Genomic DNA, 12,453 nt, shown 5'->3' on the forward strand with positions numbered 1-12,453 from the left:
TATATGACTGAGGTAGGTGTCCGGTGCCTGCACACATCAGAGCATATATGTATGAGGTAGGTGTCCGACACCTGCACGCATCAGTGCATATAGGGCTGAGATAGGCACCTGCTCCCTGCACACCTCCGTGCATATATGGCTGAGGTAGGTGTCCGGTGCCTACACACATCAGTGCATCTATGACAGAGGTAGGTGGCCGGTGCCTGCACACATCAGTGCATACATGTATGAGGTAGATGTCCGTGCCTGCATGCACCCGTGCATATATGGCTGAGGGAGGTGTCTGGTTCCTGCACGCATCAGTGTATATATGGTTGAGGTAGGTGCCTGCTCCCTGCACATCTCTGTGCATAAATGGTTGAGGTAGGTGTTCAGTGCCTACACACATCAGTGCATGTATGACTGATGTAGGTGTCCGGTGCCTGCACAGATCAGTGCATATATGTATGAGGTAGGTGTCAATGCCTGCAGAAATCAGTACATATATAGCTGAGGTAGGTGCTTGCACCCTGCACACCTCTGTGCATATATGGCTGAGGTAGGTGTCCGGTGCCTGCCCACATGAGTGCATATATGTATGAGGTAGGTGTCCAGTGCCTGCACGCATCAGTACATATATGGCAGAGGTAGGTGCCTGCTCCCTGCACACATCAGTACATATATGGTTGAGGTAGGTGTCATGCCTGCACACATCAGTGCATAAATGGCTGAGGTAGGTGTCCGGTGCCTGCCGAGGTAGGTGGCCAGTGCCTGCATGCATCAGTGTATATATGGCTGAGGTAGGTGCCTGCTCCCTGCATATATGGCTGAGGTAGGTGCCTGCTCCCTGCATATATGGCTAAGGTAGGTGTTCGGTGCCTACTCACATCAGTGCATATATGACTGATGTAGGTTTCTGGTGCCTGCACACATGTATGAGGTAGGTGTCCGGTGCCTGCATGCACAAATGGATATATGTGCTGAGGTAGGTGCTTGCTCCCTGTACACATCTGTGCATATATGGTTGAGGTAGGTGTGCAGTGCCTGCACATATCAGTGCATATATGGCTGAGGTAGGTGTCCAGTGCCTGCACACATCAGTGCATATATGTATGAGGTAGATGTCTAGTGCCTGCACGCATCAGTTCATATATGGCCGAGGTAGGTGCCTGCTCCCTGCACACCTCTGTGCATATATAGCTGAGGTAGGTGTATGGTGCCTTCACACATAAGTGCATACATGGTTGAGGTAGGTGTAGGTGTCATGCCTGCACGCATCAGTGTATATATGGCTGAGGTAGGTGTGCGGTGCCTGCATGCATCATGGCATATATGGCTGAGGTAGGTGGCCGGTGCCTGCACACATCAGTGCATACATGTATGAGGTAGATGTCCGTGCCTGCATGCACCCGTGCATATATGGCTGAGGGAGGTGTCTGGTGCCTGCACGCATCAGTGTATATATGGTTGAGGTAGGTGCCTGCTCCCTGCACATCTCTGTGCATAAATGGTTCAGGTAGGTGTTCAGTGCCTACACACATCAGTGCATGTATGACTGATGTAGGTGTCCGGTGCCTGCACAGATCAGTGCATATATGTATGAGGTAGGTGTCAATGCCTGCAGAAATCAGTACATATATAGCTGAGGTAGGTGCTTGCACCCTGCACACCTCTGTGCATATATGGCTGAGGTAGGTGTCCGGTGCCTGCCCACATGAGTGCATATATGTATGAGGTAGGTGTCCAGTGCCTGCACGCATCAGTACATATATGGCAGAGGTAGGTGCCTGCTCCCTGCACACATCAGTACATATATGGTTGAGGTAGGTGTCATGCCTGCACACATCAGTGCATAAATGGCTGAGGTAGGTGTCCGGTGCCTGCCGAGGTAGGTGGCCAGTGCCTGCATGCATCAGTGTATATATGGCTGAGGTAGGTGCCTGCTCCCTGCATATATGGCTGAGGTAGGTGCCTGCTCCCTGCATATATGGCTAAGGTAGGTGTTCGGTGCCTACTCACATCAGTGCATATATGACTGATGTAGGTTTCTGGTGCCTGCACACATGTATGAGGTAGGTGTCCGGTGCCTGCATGCATACATGGATATATGTGCTGAGGTAGGTGCTTGCTCCCTGTACACATCTGTGCATATATGGTTGAGGTAGGTGTGCAGTGCCTGCACATATCAGTGCATATATGGCTGAGGTAGGTGTCCAGTGCCTGCACACATCAGTGCATATATGTATGAGGTAGATGTCTAGTGCCTGCACGCATCAGTTCATATATGGCCGAGGTAGGTGCCTGCTCCCTGCACACCTCTGTGCATATATAGCTGAGGTAGGTGTATGGTGCCTTCACACATAAGTGCATACATGGTTGAGGTAGGTGTAGGTGTCATGCCTGCACGCATCAGTGTATATATGGCTGAGGTAGGTGTGCGGTGCCTGCACACATCAGTGCATATATGGCTGAGGTAGGTGTCTGGTGCCTGTACGTATCAGGGCATATATGGCTGAGGTAGGTGTGCGGTGCCTGCACACATCATTGAGGTCAGTGTCCAGTGTCTGCACACATCAGTGCATATATGGCCAAGGTAGGTGTCCGGTGCCTGTACACATCCGTGCATGTATGGCTGAGATAGGTGTCTGGTGCCTGCATGCATCATTGCATATATGGCTGAGGTAGGTGTCTGGTGCCTGCATGTGTCAGTGCATATATGGCTGAGGTAGGTATCCAGTGCCTGCACACATCCGTGCATATATGTCTGAGGTAGGTGCCTGCTCACTGCACACCTCTGTGCATATATGGCTGAGGTACGTGTCCGGTGCCTGCACACATCAATGCATATATGGCTGAGGTAGGTGAGTGCTCCCTGCACACCTCTGTGCATATATGGCTGAGGTAGGTGTCCGGTACCTGCACACATTTATTCATTTATTTACATGTTTAAAGCACTCACACAGCCCACGGGCATCGAGGTGCTGTTACAGGAATTGTTTGTTTTTTAGTTAGATAAGTGTTTTTCTTTTTTGTCTTAGTTGCGCATTTATAATGCGCATAAACACCTAGAGGTTTCTAAGCGCGGACCCGGGGATCGAACCTGTGTTGCTTCGTGTCGTCTTGCTTCCAAGGTGCGCACGTTGCCGCTGAGCTATCCTCCCGGGACATCCGTGCATATATGTATGAGGTAGGTGTCCGATGCCTGCACACATTAGTGCATATATGGCTGAGGTAGGTGTCCAGTGCCTGCACACAGTGCATACATGTATGAGGTAGGTGATTGCTCCCTGCACACCTCTGTGCATATATGGCTGAGGTAGGTGTCCGGTGCCTGCACACAGTGCATACATGTATGAGGTAGGTGATTGCTCCCTGCACACCTCTGTGCATATATGGCTGAGGTAGGTGTCCGGTGCCTGCACACATCTGTGCATATATATATGAGGTAGGTGTCCGGTGCCTGCACGCATCCATGCATGAGGTAGGTGTCCGATGCCTGCACACATCAGTGCATATATGGCTGAGGTAGGTGTCCGGTTCCTGCACACATCAGTGCATATATGGCTGAGGTAGGTGTGTGGTGCCTGCACACATCAGTGCATATATGGCTGAGGCAGGTGCCTGCTCCCTGCACACCTCTGTGCATAAATGGCTAAGGTAGGTGCCTGCTCCCTGCACACCTCTGTGCATATATGGTTGAGTTAGGTGTCCGGTGCCTGCATGCATCAGTGCATATATGGCTGAGGTAGGTGTCTGGTGCCTGCATGTGTCAGTGCATATATGGCTGAGGTAGGTGTCCGGTGCCTGCACACATCTGTGCATATATGGCTGAGGTAGGTGCCTGTTCCCTGCACACCTCTGTGCATATATGGCTGAGGTAGGTGTTTGGTGTCTGCCCACATCAGTGCATATATGGCTGAGGTAGGTGTCCAGTGCCTGCACACATCCGTGCATATATGTATGAGGTAAGTGCCAGCTCCCTGCACACCTCTGTGCATATATGGTTGAGGTAGGTGTCCGGTGCCTGCACATATCAGTGCATATATGGCTGAGGTAGGTGCCTGCTCCCTGCACACCTCCGTGCATATATGGCTGAGGTAGGTGTCTGGTGCCTGCACACATCTGTGCATATATGTATGAGGTAGGTGCCAGCTCCCTGCACACCTCTGTGCATATATGGTTGAGGTAGGTGTCCGGTGCCTGCAAATATCAGTGCATATATGGCTGAGGTAGGTGCCTGCTCCCTGCACACCTCTGTGCATATATGGCTGAGGTAGGTGTCCGGTGCCTGCACATATCAGTGCATATATGGCTGAGGTAGGTGCCTGCTCCCTGCACACCTCTGTGCATATATGGCTGAGGTAGGTTTCTGGTGCCTGCACATATCAGTGCATATATGTATGAGGTAAGTGTCTGCTCCCTGCACACCTCTGTGCATATATGGCTGAAGTAGGCGTCTGGTGCCTGTACGCATCTGTGCATATATGGCCGAGGTAGGTGCCTGCTCCCTGCACACCTCTATGCATATATGGCTGAGGTAGGTGTCTGGTGCCTGCACATATCAGTGCATATATGTATGAGGTAAGTGTCTGCTCCCTGCACACCTCTGTGCATATATGGCTGAGGTAGGTGTCCGGTGCCTGCACATATCAGTGCATATATGGCTGAGGTAGGTGCCTGCTCCCTGCACACCTCTGTGCATATATGGCTGAGGTAGGTTTCTGGTGCCTGCACATATCAGTGCATATATGTATGAGGTAAGTGTCTGCTTCCTGCACGCATCTGTGCATATATGGCCGAGGTAGGTGCCTGCTCCCTGCACACCTCTATGCATATATGGCTGAGGTAGGTGTATGGTGCCTGCACACATAAGTGCATATATGGCTGAGGTAGGTGCCTGGTGCCTGCACATATCAGTGCACATATGTATGAGGTAAGTGTCTGCTCCCTGCACACCTCTCTGCATATATGGCTGAGGTAGGGGTGCGGGGCCTGCACACATCGGTGCCTATGTGGCTTGTGCATGTCTCCATTTGTGGTGACTCGCAGTGCAGTGATGCATACTACCCAGTAATGTTTATTAAAAGCAGCTCTCTGCTGTTCTATGTTTCCTCTCATTTGTAGTTTTATTGTGTCTATCATATGCCGAAAGCGATCAACCGCAAATGAAAAGGCATTCGAGGGCTTTTGAAGTGCATTGAAATCCCATTGGACCTTCCCCCGAGGACACTTTGCATATTCATCGCTTCTAATTTCCCCGATAGATAATTTGCATTATCGCACCCCGGGTAATCATTTATTTATTATCGTATCCAAGGCCCATTATTTATTAAATCTTTTTAATGCAAATGTAAATAGTTAATTCCCTAATTTGCACATAAAGTTAATAGTTGGTTGTGAAACTGATTGAGAGAGCGGATTATTACTGGGGAAAGGCCGAGTGAATGGGGTGCATTGCACTACAGCCTGTTGGAAAAGGGGTGTGACATGCAGTATTCTGATGTGGTAAGTACACCTGTCAGCACCAACATCATGCATGTGACATGGATGAACTGTGCGGGAGACACAGGTTCAGAGTGACATGTGGGCGGCTGCAGGTCAGACATAGCAGGGTCCTGAGGACCGACCCTCTTATGGGCTTTGCGGACACACTTGGATGCATGCTTTCTTTTATTTTTTTAATTGTGTTTTGTTAATTTAACCTTTTACAAATTGTAAAGCATCCTCAAACAAATCTATATAAAACAGAAGTCAATCATAAAGAAAAGAAAAAAGACACATTTCATATCACATTTTACCAAACAATTTTAAAATCCAGTTAAAAGAAAAATAGATGGAATGCACTCTTGGCAGGCCTTCTATTCCTCCTCCATCCCCACATACTGCATGTTTGAATATTAGACTGTACCCAGGTGACTGCCCTTTCCATCTAAAGGGTCCTACTCCCAGCCCTTCAAAATACAGTGCTGCCTCTTCCCTGCGTCTGGGTCACTGCTATGGTCATGCCCGGTGAGTGACAGGCCCTCAACCTCTCCCAAAGCATTTCTGGAATATAAGGTGATGACGCAAAGCCACATTTTCCAAGGAGAGTTCTTGCTTGCCATGTGCTTTCACACTCCATTCACAGGAGTCTGATAGGTGGAGCTTCGGGATTATTACAGACCTGGCGCAGTTCAATAGCAGAGTCACCCAGACCTCGTTCACAAGAACCTCCCCTGCATGCAGAACATTCAGCCGCAATCTCAGGAATTTCTTCCTGATCCTCCAATCCGGGAATATTCCAGATATGTATTTAGGTATCCCCGTGATGTATGTTTTCCCAGTGGGAGAGCTGGGGATTGACTGAGCGCTTTGGGTCTGTTTGGGTCTGGTTGGCCGCCGATATGGGAGAGCGTGAGGCGCTAAAGAGGGCACTCTGGGTGCTGTCACACGACCACTAAACTTGCTGTTACAGTCTGGGTTCTGCTCCATATTAAACTCTAGGTGCTGTCACAGGACCAGGCCTTCTCTCCATGAACTTAACTTGTTTCATGCCTTCTCTCCGTGAACTCTTTACCGTCTGGGTTCTGCTAGGTGCTGTCACACGACCAGGCCTTCTCTCCGTGAACTTAACTTGCTCTTTACAGTCTGGGTTCTGCTCCATATTAAACTCTAGGTGCTGTCAGAGGACCAGCCCTGCTCTCCATGAACTTAATGTGCTGTTACACTCTGTGCTCTACTCCATTTTGTACTCTAGGTGGCGTCACAGGACCAGGCCTGCTCTCTGTGCGCGTTATGTGCTGTGCCAGTCTGGGGTCTGCTTCCTGTTGCACTCTAGGTGCGGTCAGAGGGCCAGGCCTGCTCTCTGTGCACTTTAAGTGCTGTCATAGTCTGGGGTCTACTGTTTATTACACTCTAGGTGGTATCACCGGACCAGGCCTGCTCTCTGTGCACTTTCCATACTGTTACAGTCTGGGGTATACGTCCTATTGTACTCTAGGTGCTGTCACAAGAACAGTCCTGTTCACCATGTACTTTACATGCTGTTACAGTCTGGGGTCTACTCCCTATTGTTCTCTATGTGCTGTTACAGGACTCAGCCTGCTAACAGTGCACTTTACATGTGGTAACAGTCTGGGGCCTACTCCCTATTGTACTCTAGGTGCTCCCACAGGGCCAGGCCTGCTCTCCATGCACTTGGCGTGCTGTTACACTCTGTGCTCTACTCCCTATTGTTCTCTAGGGGCTGTCATAGGGCCAGGCCTGCTCTCCATGTACTTGGTGTGCTGTTACACTCTGTGCTCTACTCCCTGTTGTACTGTAGGTGCCGTCACAGGGCCAGGCCTGCTCGCCATGCACTTGACGTGCTGTTGCAGGGTGGGGTCTACTCCCTGTTGTACTGTAGGTGCTGTTGCAAGGCAGGGCCTCCTCTGTATTGTTCTTTGCCTGCTGTTGCATGGCAATGGCTGTTCCCTGTTGTGTTGAGTTGTATACAGCAGGAGGCAGGAATACCAATGTCAGTTGGATGATATTGAAGGGTTTGGATCTATTTGACCTAATCACATTTAATCAAATTTAGTTTACCTTTTTTTTCGGTCTAAAATGCCGGGGGAGTCCCCATGTAACTCCCCTCCCCACGTCCCCTCAACCTAATCTATACCGTTACCCACCCCAATGTATACATTTCATTTAATTTGACCAAAAAAAGGTAAAACAAATGATATGATATGATAGTTTATTTATATAGTGCCTGTACACAATGTGTTTCAAAGCGCTTCAAGGCAAGGGAGGGAACAAAGGAAAATACAATGACATTCTTACAGGCCATGAACAGTAAGGATGTGAAATTAACTATCCTACTCGGCCTGACGACATTTCAGATAGTGCAAGCGCTAAAACATAGATAAGGAAGGGAGGGGGAGAGTGGGAAGGAAATGGAAACAGACAGGCGACTACCGTACTAGGCCGGATGACATTTCTGGTAGAGCCGGAGAAAAACAAAAGGTGAGGGGGAGGGGTGCAGAAAGGGAGGGGAGGAACAAAACAAGCGACTATCATACTAGGCCTGATGACATTTCAGATAGTGCTGGGGTGGCGAGGGAAAAAAACCAGTAGGTGAGGGGGGAGGAGACAGACAAGGTTGCTATCATACTAGGTCCAGGGACAATTCTGATAGAGTAAGTGCATACAAGAAACTAAGGGGAGGAGGGGAGGAGATAGGAAAAGGGAGAGGAGGAGAGAACAGAGAGTAAGCAGTCAAAAAGAGAGGAGAAGCAAGAGGGGAGAGTGAATACAATTGCAGAAATCAGTAGTAACACATAATGTTGCAAGCCAGGATACAAGATGAAGATGGGACCAGCATGATTCAGGGCCACCATGAGTACAAGATGCAAAGGAAGTCCAGCATGAGAGTTGAGAAAGAGTGACACACTGTGAATCAATGAAGTCCATAAAAGTCAATCCAGCATTGGCCACAAGACGGTGATGGTGAAACCAGAATGTATAAGGACAGACAGACTCCTGCAGAAGTAGGCTGGAGGAGGGGGAGCAGGGTAGAAAATTCGATCTAATGTTTTAGGTCAAATGTTTTTGGGTCAATTATGCTAATACCATTGTATGTCAATCACAAATCCATTTTTCAACATAAAGTCACCAGGTTAAATACATTACAAAATGCATTAATACATAACATACATAAAATTGAAATCTTCAACAGAAGAACATTTAAAAAAAATAAGACGAACATTTAATCCACATCATTGATCGAAAAATAAAAACCGGGGAAGAAAGAACCCAGAGCCCGGAGGCCCAATTGAGGGTACTACCTTTCTCCTCAATAGCCATGCTCTGTGCCAATCAGAAGCCAGTGTGCGTGCTGTGAGGGGGGAAGAACGTTGGGCTCCTCAATAGCCGTGCTCTGTGCCAATCAGAAGCCAGTGAGTGTGCTGTGAGGGGGGAAGAACGTTGGGCTCCTCAATAGCCGTGCTCTGTGCCAATCAGAAGCCAGTGAGCGTGCTGTGAGGGGGGAAGAACGTTGGGCTCCTCAATAGCCGTGCTCTGTGCCAATCAGAAGCCAGTGAGCGTGCTGTGAGGGGGGAAGAACGTTGGGCTCCTCAATACCCGTGCTCTGTGCCAATCAGAAGCCAGTGAGCACGCTGTGAGGGGGGAAGAACGTTGGGCTCCTCAATAGCCGTGCTCTGTGCCAATCACAAGCCACTGAGCGCGCTGTGAGGGGGGAAGAACGTTGGGCTCCTCAATAGCCGTGCTCTGTGCCAATCAGAAGCCACAGAGCGCGCTGTGAGGGGGGAAGAAATTTGGGCTCCTCAATAGCCGTGCTCCGTGCCAATCAGAAGCCAGTGAGCGCGCTGTGAGGGGGGAAGAACGTTGGGCTCCTCAATAGCCGTGCTCCGTGCCAATCAGAAGCCAGTGAGCGTGCTGTGAGGGGGGAAGAACGTTGGGCTCCTCAATAGCCGTGCTCCATGCCAATCAGAAGCCACTGAGCGTGCTGTGAGGGGGGAAGAACGTTGGGCTCCTCAATAGCCGTGCTCCGTGCCAATCAGAAGCCACTGAGCGTGCTGTGAGGGGGGAAGAACGTTGGGCTCCTCAATAGCCGTGCTCTGTGCCAATCAGAAGCCACTGAGCGTGCTGTGAGGGGGGAAGAACGTTGGGCTCCTCAATAGCCGTGCTCTGTGCCAATCAGAAGCCACTGAGCACGCTGTGAGGGGGGGAGAACGTTGGGCTCCTCAATAGCCGTGCTCTGTGCCAATCACAAGCCACTGAGCGCGCTGTGAGGGGGGAAGAACGCTGGGCTCCTCAATAGCTGTGCTCTGTGCCAACCAGAAGCCACTGAGCGCGCTGTGAGGGGGGAAGAACATTGGGCTCCTCAATAGCCGTGCTCTGTGCCAATCAGAAGCCAGTGAGCGCGCTGTGAGGGGGGAAGAACATTGGGCTCCTCAATAGCCGCGCTCTGTGCCAATCAGAAGCCAGTGAGCGCGCTGTGAGGGGGGAAGAACATTGGGCTCCTCAATAGCCGCGCTCTGTGCCAATCAGAAGCCAGTGAGCGCGCTGTGAGGGGGGAAGAACATTGGGCTCCTCAATAGCCGCGCTCTGTGCCAATCAGAAGCCACAGAGCGCGCTGTGAGGGGGGAAAAACGCTGGGCTCCTCAATAGCCGTGCTCTGTGCCAATCAGAAGCCAGTGAGCGCGCTGTGAGGGGGGAAGAACATTGGGCTCCTCAATATCCGTGCTCTGTGCCAATCAGAAGCCAGTGAGCGCGCTGTGAGGGGGGAAGAACATTGGGCTCCTCAATAGCCGTGCTCTGTGCCAATCAGAAGCCAGTGAGAGCGCTGTGAGGGGGGGAAAACATTGGGCTCCTCAATAGCCGTGCTCTGTGCCAATCAGAAGCCACTGAGTGCGCTGTGAGGGGTGAAGAACATTGGGCTCCTCAATAGCCATGCTCTGTGCCAATCAGAAGCCAGTGAGCACGTTGTGAGGGGGGAAGAACGTTGGGCTCCTCAATAGCCGTGCTCTGTGCCAATCACAAGCCACTGAGCGCGCTGTGAGGGGGGAAGAACTTTGGGCTCCTCAATAGCAGTGCTCTGTGCCAATCAGAAGCCACAGAGCGCGCTGTGAGGGGGGAAGAAATTTGGGCTCCTCAATAGCCGTGCCCCGTGCCAATCAGAAGCCAGTGAGCGCGCTGTGAGGGGGGAAGAACGTTGGGCTCCTCAATAGCCGTGCTCCGTGCCAATCAGAAGCCAGTGAGCGTGCTGTGAGGGGGGAAGAACGTTGGGCTCCTCAATAGCCGTGCTCCGTGCCAATCAGAAGCCACTGAGCACGCTGTGAGGGGGGAAGAACGTTGGGCTCCTCAATAGCCGTGCTCCGTGCCAATCAGAAGCCACTGAGCGTGCTGTGAGGGGGGAATAACGTTGGGCTCCTCAATAGCCGTGCTCCGTGCCAATAAGAAGCCACTGAGCGTGCTGTGAGGGGGGAAGAACGTTGGGCTCCTCAATAGCCGTGCTCTGTGCCAATCAGAAGCCACTGAGCGTGCTGTGAGGGGGGAAGAACGTTGGGCTCCTCAATAGCCGTGCTCTGTGCCAATCAGAAGCCACTGAGCGTGCTGTGAGGGGGGAAGAACGTTGGGCTCCTCAATAGCCGTGCTCTGTGCCAATCAGAAGCCACTGAGCGCGCTGTGAGGGGGAAGAACGTTGGGCTCCTCAATAGCCGTGCTCTGTGCCAATCACAAGCCACTGAGCGCGCTGTGAGGGGGGAAGAACGCTGGGCTCCTCAATAGCCATGCTCTGTGCCAATCAGAGGCCACAGAGCGCGCTGTGAGGGGGGAAGAACGCTGGGCTCCTCAATAGCCGTGCTCTGTGCCAACCAGAAGCCACTGAGCGCGCTGTGAGGGGGGAAGAACATTGGGCTCCTCAATAGCCGTGCTCTGTGCCAATCAGAAGCCAGTGAGCGCGCTGTGAGGGGGGAAGAACATTGGGCTCCTCAATAGCCGCGCTCTGTGCCAATCAGAAGCCAGTGAGCGCGCTGTGAGGTGGGAAGAAATTTGGGCTCCTCAATAGCCGCGCTCCGTGCCAATCAGAAGCCAGTGAGCGCGCTGTGAGGGGGGAAGAAATTTGGGCTCCTCAATAGCCGCGCTCCGTGCCAATCAGAAGCCAGTGAGCGCGCTGTGAGGGGGGAAGAAATTTGGGCTCCTCAATAGCCGCGCTCCGTGCCAATCAGAAGCCAGTGAGCGCGCTGTGAGGGGGAAAGAACGTTGGGCTCCTCAATAGCCGCGCTCCGTGCCAATCAGAAGCCAGTGAGCGCGCTGTGAGGGGGGAGGAACGTTGGGCTCCTCAATAGCCGCGCTCCGTGCCAATCAGAAGCCACTGAGCGTGCTGTGAGGGGGGAAGAACGTTGGGCTCCGCAATAGCCGTGCTCCGTGCCAATCAGAAGCCACTGAGCGTGCTGTGACGGGGGAAGAACGTTGGGCTCCTCAATAGCCGTGCTCCGTGCCAATCAGAAGCCACTGAGCGTGCTGTGAGGGGGGAAGAACGTTGGGCTCCTCAATAGACGTGCTCCGTGCCAATCAGAAGCCACTGAGCGTGCTGTGAGGGGGGAAGAACGTTGGGCTCCTCAATAGCCGTGCTCTGTGCCAATCAGAAGCCACTGAGCATGCTGTGAGGGGGGAAGAACGTTGGGCTCCTCAATAGCCGTGCTCTGTGCCAATCACAAGCCACTGAGCGCGCTGTGAGGGGGGAAGAACGTTGGGCTCCTCAATAGCCGTACTCTGTGCCAATCAGAAGCCACAGAGCGCGCTGTGAGGGGGGAAGAACGCTGGGCTCCTCAATAGCCGTGCTCTGTGCTAACCAGAAGCCACTGAGCGCGCTGTGAGGGGGGAAGAACATTGGGCTCCTCAATAGCCGTGCTCTGTGCCAATCAGAAGCCAGTGAGCGTGCTGTGAGGGGGGAAGAACATTGGGCTCCTCAATAGCCGCGCTCTGTGCCAA

The sequence above is a fragment of the Ambystoma mexicanum genome, chromosome 5p (genome assembly GCF_040938575.1).
Source record: "Ambystoma mexicanum isolate Mex_15411 chromosome 5p, UKY_AmexF1_1, whole genome shotgun sequence".
Taxonomy (NCBI): domain Eukaryota; kingdom Metazoa; phylum Chordata; class Amphibia; order Caudata; family Ambystomatidae; genus Ambystoma; species Ambystoma mexicanum.